The following is an 8,634-nucleotide window of genomic DNA, read 5'->3' as shown; positions in this document are numbered from 1 at the left end:
GAATATCTTGCCTGCACTCATCTTTGCTGACTAAGATTTCCTCCCTCCAGCCCAGTCCAATAGGCAACAGGTCTGGGAACCCCAAGGGGAAGAAGAGGACCACAAGTTACAGGAGCATGATCAGAGACCCAAAAGATGCTTCTAAGAAATCACCTTAGTAAGCAAGCTATGGACATTTGTGTCATTGATGTGTCCCACCTCCAACACTGATAACTCACAGAAAGTAGAGTCACTGAAATATGACTAACAACTCACGGATAACCATACTACTGCAGATAGAATGGCAGCTAGTTTATTATTTACATTTTTGGAAAGTAGAGAAACTTCATGAGGATCTTGGGAAAGACTTTGGGGCACCCAGAGGTCTTCAATTCCATCCATTCCATGGGAGATTATTGAAAGACAACCTCATGAGGGTCTCCTGCAGGTAAATACATCTGCTCTGTTTCAAGAGACCAATGGCTATGTGAAAGCCATTGGAAATGATTATATAATGCTATCTCAAAGTCAAATATATGAAGATCAGGGGCTTGGGATATAGTTTAATTTGTAGAATGTGGACTCCCATGAATAAGGACCGAATTTTGAATCCACAGCATCCACACAGATCTAATTTTCATATCACACATCTGTGACCAAAACATTGGGAGGGCATATTCTTGGAGCTCATTTTCAAGCCAGTCTAGCCAAACAAATGATCTTCAGATTTATATACCTTGTCTAAAATAAGGCAGAGAACTATAAAGAAGATAGCTGGCATCAATTTTCTTCATAATCTTGTGTACACCTGGCACACACACACACACGCACACACACAGACACAAAGAGAGAGAGAGAGAGACAGAGAGAGACAGAGAGAGACAGAAAGAGAGACAGACAGAGACAGAGAGACAGAGACAGAGACAGAGAGAGAGAGAGAGAGAGACAGAGATAGAGACAGAGACAGAGACAGAGACAGAGACAGAGACAGAGACAGAGACAGAGTCAGAGAGAGTTTGAAATTCCACCTGGAGTTATAATCCTCTATGTGAACTTTTACCTTAATAGTTCTTATGCTCTGTCTCTTCCTTTCTAGGAACCAGTCATAATCTCATGTTCAAAATTCCCTGGAGTCACCAGTATCTTAAATTACAAATGTGTTGAAAGAATATAATCGACCTTTTGAGTTACAGAATCAGGAGGAATGAAGATTCCATGTTCTTGTGGGCTGTGGCCACTACAGAAAGATTATTTGCTTGACATTAAACACAGAGAATCTAGACTCAAGTGGATGGTTTTGCTGCTGTTTTTATCAGAAAAGTTAGTAGTGGGAAAATCACGTGTATTAGATGATAGCAAGAACATTACCCTTAGATTTTATTATTCCTTTTAATCTTATAAAAAAATTCATGAGCCTTACTTTCTATTTTGTGTTTGATACCGATATTTTCATTTCCTTTCACAAAGAAAAATAAATGAAAGTTAAGAATAAAACAAACCAAAACCTAAGGAACATTCAGTCATATAATATTCCTTAGTCTTGTTTCCATATAGAGTATACTCTACTCCAACAGATCTTAAAGATCTGTACTGAAGAGATGATTACTTTTTAGAATCTTTTCATCCCTATTTAATTCCCAGGATGTACTGCAGATCTGCTATTTTACCAAGTCTATTCTGATGAAATTACTGACTGAAGTAGCTCCTTTCACTTGTGACCTTTTGAACAAATAAAATGAAGACAGATGTCACTCAGAGGGAATCAGTAATAGAAGAGACAGAGACTGTCATGTCCCTTCTGTCCTCAAGAAGCCAGCACTTGAGGCTATGTGCAGCAATGCTTCCCTTCCACAGAGCAGCACACTGGTGCCAAATGGACAGGATGAGCTGGCCCTCCATCCCATTAAGGCCAAATGGCTTCCTACCAAGACACTGTTCTATTTGAGCCAAGACCTTTTCCAAGGTCACTTCCTGATATTGACACGGCTAGAAAAAGAATTTTGAATACTTAAAGCATATTGTATTCTTTAGCCATATTCTTTCAGTAAAGAGGCAAAGCAGCTGAAGCAAGATCTTATTGGTTACAAACTGGTCTCAGGAGGAGGTATTCAAATCAACTTCTTTTCTATAAAAAAGAAAAAAGTACCTAACAACTTGACAATTCAATGAATAATGCCAGACTATAGACACATACCCCAACAACCACCCAGAGGCTAACTGACAGAACACCAGGCCTCAAAGAACATGTGCTAGTTACCACAGTGTTGACATCAGATTCAAGGGATGTATTCTGGATGTTTTGTTTCAAACCAGCACAAAAGTTATGCACTGACACTAAATTGGGCAGAAATTAAGCTTCATTTTGCACTAGTAATTGAAACAAACAAAAATACAGAGAGAAAAAAAGAAAAGGGCACAAGAAAAATTTAAGTAAAGCATTACACAGTCATTTTATGAACATATGTTACTGGAAATTAGTGATTTTTTTAAAAAAAATCTCATTTTATGCACATCATAAATTCAATGGTCCAATGTTATTGCCTTTTCTCTCTTACATCTTCAACTGCATATTTTTCACAGTGTTTTCTTCACTTTTACAACCTTTTTTTTTTGCTTATCAGTGTTTCTCTATTTTTTGATATAAACTGGGTAGATTTTACCACTTATATATGTACACAAATACATAAGTATATATATATCTAAATATATATAGTACACATACATATTATCTATGTATGTGTATTTGTATGTATGTGTATACATATGTGTGTATACATGTGTGTGTAGATCTCTCTCTTGCCTCTCTATGAATGTGTGTGTATTTGCAAATACAGAAGACATTCTTTATTTTAGTTTACTTCAAGGTCTGTGATTATGTGGCAATTTTCTTTCCCTCCTGCTTCATGCTTTCAGTGTATACAATAGACATTTTGGCTACAATATAAAATTAGTCTTGCTCAATGGATTTCTTGTCATGCGTGTGTACAAAGCTCCATTTACCTTCAATTTAGATTTTTGTTTTCCTCTCGTGACTCATTTTCCTGCATCTGTGTTTATCCTACTACCTGTGGATAAGGCCTGTTTCTCAGGCAAGACGTTGGCCGAGCATAGTATGTTGGTGGCTGAAGGCAACAATTCCCAAGCACAATTTAGGGGAGCTCTACCCAGCATCAGACATCAGTACTCTGTAAATGCCATGCATGGTAATCGCCTTAGAATTTGCTTCTCCTGAGCATTTGCTGTTGCTGCGGTTGGTTCATGGTACACCACAGAGAGGATTTACCTTTTCCATGGTGATATCTATAAGCAATCCTGAGTTTGGTTACATATGTCAGGTACTGTAGGATGATTGATGTGTCACTCCCTGCCAAATGGCAAATGTGGCCATGATGCTTGTGTTTTTTGTACTCTCTACTACTTTCAAACTATTTCTAGAGGTTTAGGTCTTTTAGTGTGACAATGTGAAACTTCCAGCTGCAAGCTTTGTTAGAAGCAGTTCACAGTCTATTGTTTTAGCTGTTTGTCCCTGCCCACTGCCACTCAAACACATTTGTGGATTTGTTTTTCTCAAACAGATGAATAATTTAACACATTTTAAAAATTGGAATCTAGGTAGAATTTTAAAGATGTGAGTCTAACTTGAAGAGTTTAGTCAGTTAGGATGTGGAACTCAGAATGGGGAGAAAAAGCATTGACTCAGTTACACTCACTGCATAGGTGTTCCTTTTCCTGATGTTAAAACTTGCTTAACGCTTGTGCTTTTGATATTCCAAAGAGCAGAGACATTCCTAAATAACTAGAAATAGTTATATTAATAGTTATATTTAATTTTGTGGCTGTTATTTTGTTTGGAGACACTGTGTCATTATGCAGCTCAAGCTGGCCTTGTATTCAGAAGGGCTGTCTGCTTGTCTCAACTTCTCAAGTGTTTATCTTCCCAAGTGCTAAGCATACTGGTAAAAACCATCATCCTGGCTGAATTTTATTTATTTGAGCAGGGGTAGTTAAAAAATAAGGCCTAAAGTATTGTTATTCAGTTTTGTGAGTTGCTTAAATCTTTTCCATTAGCAAGGCTGTTGCTTCAGAGAAAACACACAGTGAATTACAAATTATTTATGGCTTGAAATATCTCAAAACAATCACAGAGCAGTAGAGTCACCACAGGTTTGAAGCAGGAGTTGATTTTATATCTGTGACTTCAGTGCCGCAATCTGGGCTTGTCCTTTTCATCATGTAAATAATAATTTGAAGAATTCCATCAGGCCAGAATTGACTTTCTGCAGTCTGAGGTGATGTTAAGGTTTATGTTGCATAAACTAGGAAGGCTACATAATGGCACTAGCATTTTCTGTTATAGCCACAGGGTCATAGTAATAACCAGGCACAGACTAGGATGCCAAAAACACTCAGGATACTATCTGTCTCTGTTTTTCAGAGTAGAAGTCTGACATTAAGACATTGGTAGACTGGACACCAGAGCTTCCTGAGGAACTCCTTTTTCTCTTCCAGTTCTGACAGCCATAGGGGCTCCTTTGCTGAGGCCCAATATTCACATGGACATTTGGCTCATCGTTGACTTCACCTCTCTGGATTTTTAACCCAAATTGTTCATTTCACATAAAATAGCACTTCTATTAGATAAACTAGCATATTTCAATTTAGCTTCATTTTAAGAGACTGTATCTGGAATAAATCTGTGACCAAGTAGGAACCATTCTGGGATATTATTGATTTGCATCTCAGCATCTCAGTGTGTGAAAGCACAGGTCAGCCCTAAAATCAACCCTAAGAAATCTTATTTCTTGCCAAGATAATGTTCTATTTAAATAGGGACAGGAGACTTTCCCCTCAGGCCATGCTTGAAAGTAGTTCAGTCATTAATGTGACATGTCATCCTAGAAGTTATGACAGTATTACATATAAAGAAAAATAAGAAAATGCAGTAGGATGAATGATAGTTTATCATGAGCCAGATATTAAAACCTGAAAACTTTCCTCAAGCTGTGTGCAAGATCAAAAGAATACTATCTTCTCTGAGCAACAGAGAGCTTCTGTGGCTCTGACATGCCATCGCCCAGTGGACAGTTTTATTGCCAAGAGGTATATATTGACCTACATGAATAGTCAGCGATGCCTACTGGCTTCCCTCCAGACCTGCCCAGCTTATGCTTATTCTCTCAAAACATATTAATAAACACTTCTGTTTCCCAACTATGACCTCATTTATAATTTTGATAATAACTTATACAGCTATCTACCACTGAGAACAAATTCACAAATGTAAGAATTACCTTCTTACATTTAGATTAGAAATCTGCTTCATGGAAAGAATGTTATGTGTCAAAAAAACATATCCTATGTACCTGGTGAAAACAAGAACCACTTTTCGGTACCACATTAGAGCAGCTCATGTGACATGTTTGCAGTTCTTTGTGAGCACAGCTGGTGAGTTTCTTGCCTTGTGTCTTTCTCATTCTCTCAAATAGAAGAAATTAAAGAGCACTGAGGGCATTTCTAGTAAAGAATAAATATAACACTCTAGAAATCATGGCCTCTAGAAATGAATTGGTATGTGAACTGAGAACAATAGACCTTGTGGTGCAAATATGGCAGTCATATTTGTCCTAAAAAGCTTAGTGGATAAGAATATTGGCTCCTCTTGAAGAGGACCTGGATTCAATTCCCAGTACCCACAAGGCAGCTAGCAACTGTCTGTAATTTTAATTCCTGTGCGTCCAATGTTCTTTGTAGCATTTCATATAAGCATTATAACAAACATGCAGGCAAAACATCCATACACATAAAATAAAAAAGGAATCTTTTCCAAATTATCGTTAAGTTTTTCATTATCAATATTATTATTATATTATTTCTCTGTCCCCTTCCTCCCTCCAATCCTTGTTCATGGCATCTTATTCCATTAATTGTTGTTAAACACACACACACACACACACACACACACACACAAATACATAAATACAAGCTGTTCTTTCTTTATAATGTTACTTCTATGCATATGCTTTCATGTTTGACCATATGGTATATAAATAGAATCTGAGACAACTTACTCATGAATTTTTTGCTCCACAGAATACAGTATACTATTCGATACAAAGCAGCACAGAACTTTCCAGACTTTGTGCTTTAATTTCCATATAGACAATCCAGGGAAGTTTTCTAAAATTCTTTAAATGTTGTTTTCTCACACTGTGTCACTGTGAACAAATATTAGAGAAAATAACATAAGAGGAAAGATTTATTTTGACCCATGGTTGGAGACTTATCAGGCCATGGCAACATTGTGCTATAGCTTTTACACTATATGAGGTGAAGTTGAGTTTCATGGTGGGACACATGAAGTGATCCACTTTGTGGTAGAAGAAAGGAGAAGAGAAGGGGGATGAAGTGAAAATACAGGAAGAGAGAGAAAGAGAAGAGAGAGAGAGAGACAGAGAGAGACAGGGAGAAGAGAATATCCTGTAAAGGCAAGTAGCTTGTAACTCACTTATTCTAAGAGCCCATTTAGCTGTGAAATCAAGAGTTGGTGGGTGAATGTATTGCACTCATGAGCAAAGCACTCATACAACCTACAGATGAAGAGCCTTCAACAAGTGAGAATTTTGGGAGGATATTTATAAAAATAAATTCTAAACTATGAGTAATATGTTTACTTTAGATTCATAAAAGAATTGATTAAACAAGGTAACTCTATATTTGTTGGCTCCTTCCCAGTAGGTCCAGGTGAGAGGAGAGAGGTTCTGGTCCCACAGGGTCTCTCTGGGGCTGAGAGGGATGGTGAGTGCTGACAATCCAAAAGAAACACACTGAACGAGGAGTCTTGATGATCGAAGCAGGAACTCAACTTTATTGCATCAGGCTCTCACTTATATAAACTCGGAGTATAGGGAGGGAGATTTTTGGTGGTGTGAGATGACGTAGGAGGCAGGGAAGGGTAATGGAGGGTATGGGGTGAATGACAGAGCCAATGGCAAAGCTCTACATCAGCAAAAGTGGGGTAGAAGCAGGGCCAAACAGGTCTTTCTAATCATCCCAATACAGAAGTGACTGAGATAGGTCACAAAACTCGAGCCAGACTCAGGTTTGTCCACAAGGCCCAATACAGGGCCAAAATGGGGCCCAACATCTATTTGCACACTTGCTTTCATATCAGTAACACAAACAAGAGCTTTGTCATAGGGACATGTGTTCCACTATGTTCACAGCAGCCTTATTTGTGATAGCCAGAAGCTGGAAACAACTGAGATGCCCCACAAGAGAATAATGGAGTCAGAAAATATGGCTTACTTACATAATGGAATACTACTTAGCTATTAAGAACAAGGGCATCATGAGTCTTGCAAGCACATGTATAGAACTAGAAAATATCATCCTTAGTGAAGTAACTCAGACACAAAAGGACATGCATGGTATGTACTCACTAATATGTGAATATAAGGCAAAAAAGTACAGAGTACCTAGGATACAATCCACTGAACTCAAGAAGGCTAACAAGCTGAAGGGCCCAAGTGAGGATGCCTCTATCCCACTTGGAGGAAGAAGAAAGCAATCACATGAGGGAGTACAGAGGAAGGCACCTGGGTGGGAAAGGGGACAGGGAGAAGAGAGGAACATGATCAAGTAATGGAATGAGGGAATAGAATTGAAGCCCTGAGGACCAGTGGAAAGAATGAAAACAGGCAACCTCAGGAGGTGGGAGGTAGGGAGATGCTCTAGAATGTACCAGAAACCTGGGAGATGAGAGACTCTTACTACTCAAAGGGAAGGACCTTAGATAAAATGTCCTACAGTGGGGAGGGGAAACTTATAGAGTCCACCTCCAGTAGAAAGACTGGGTATCAAGTGGAGGAATAGGGTTGCCATCCCACAATCAAAAACTAACCCAGAATTGTTCTTGCCTGAAAGGACTGCAGGGACAAAAATGGGGAAGAGCCTGAAGAAGAGGAGGTCCAGGGATTAGCCCAAATTATGATCCGACTCACGGGGAGGTCCCAAGTTCTGACATTATTACTGATGCTATGGTGTGCTCACAAACAAGCCTATCATGACCAATTCTGAAAGACCCAACAAGCAGCTGAAAGAGTCAGATGCAGATATGTGCACCCAACCAGTGGACAGAAGCTGGTGACCCTGTTGTTGAATTAGGGAAAAGTTGTAAGAAGCTGAGGAGGAGGGCAAATAAGAAGACTAGTAATCTCATCTAACTTGGCTCCCTGAGATCTCTCAGACACTGAGCCACTAAACCAGGCAGCATACACCAGCTGATATGAGGTGCCCAACATGCGTATAGAAGAAGACTGCTGGGTCTGGACTTAGTCAGAGAAGATGCATCTAACCATCAAGAGACTTGGGGCCCCAGGGAGTGGGGAGGTCTGGTAGGAGAGGGTATTGGAACATCCTCTTGGAGATGGGAGTTGGAGAAGATGTGTAGGATATAGACCAGGAACGGTATAAAGTATAGACTCTAAGAAAAGATTAAAGAATAAATTAAAAAAGAAAAAAACCCTTGACATTGTATGTAAAAATATGACTACAGCTTATATCCTTAAAAGATTCTCATGTGATAAGTGCATTTTTCACAAAATCAATCTCTCTCTCTCTCTCTCTCTCTCTCTCTCTCTCTCTCTCTCTCTCTCT

The sequence above is a fragment of the Grammomys surdaster genome, unplaced genomic scaffold (genome assembly GCF_004785775.1).
Source record: "Grammomys surdaster isolate TR1022 unplaced genomic scaffold, NIH_TR_1.0 752, whole genome shotgun sequence".
In the NCBI taxonomy this organism is placed as follows: Eukaryota; Metazoa; Chordata; class Mammalia; order Rodentia; family Muridae; genus Grammomys; species Grammomys surdaster.
The sequence above is the reverse complement of the archived record's forward strand: the minus strand, read 5'-3'. Positions refer to the sequence as shown.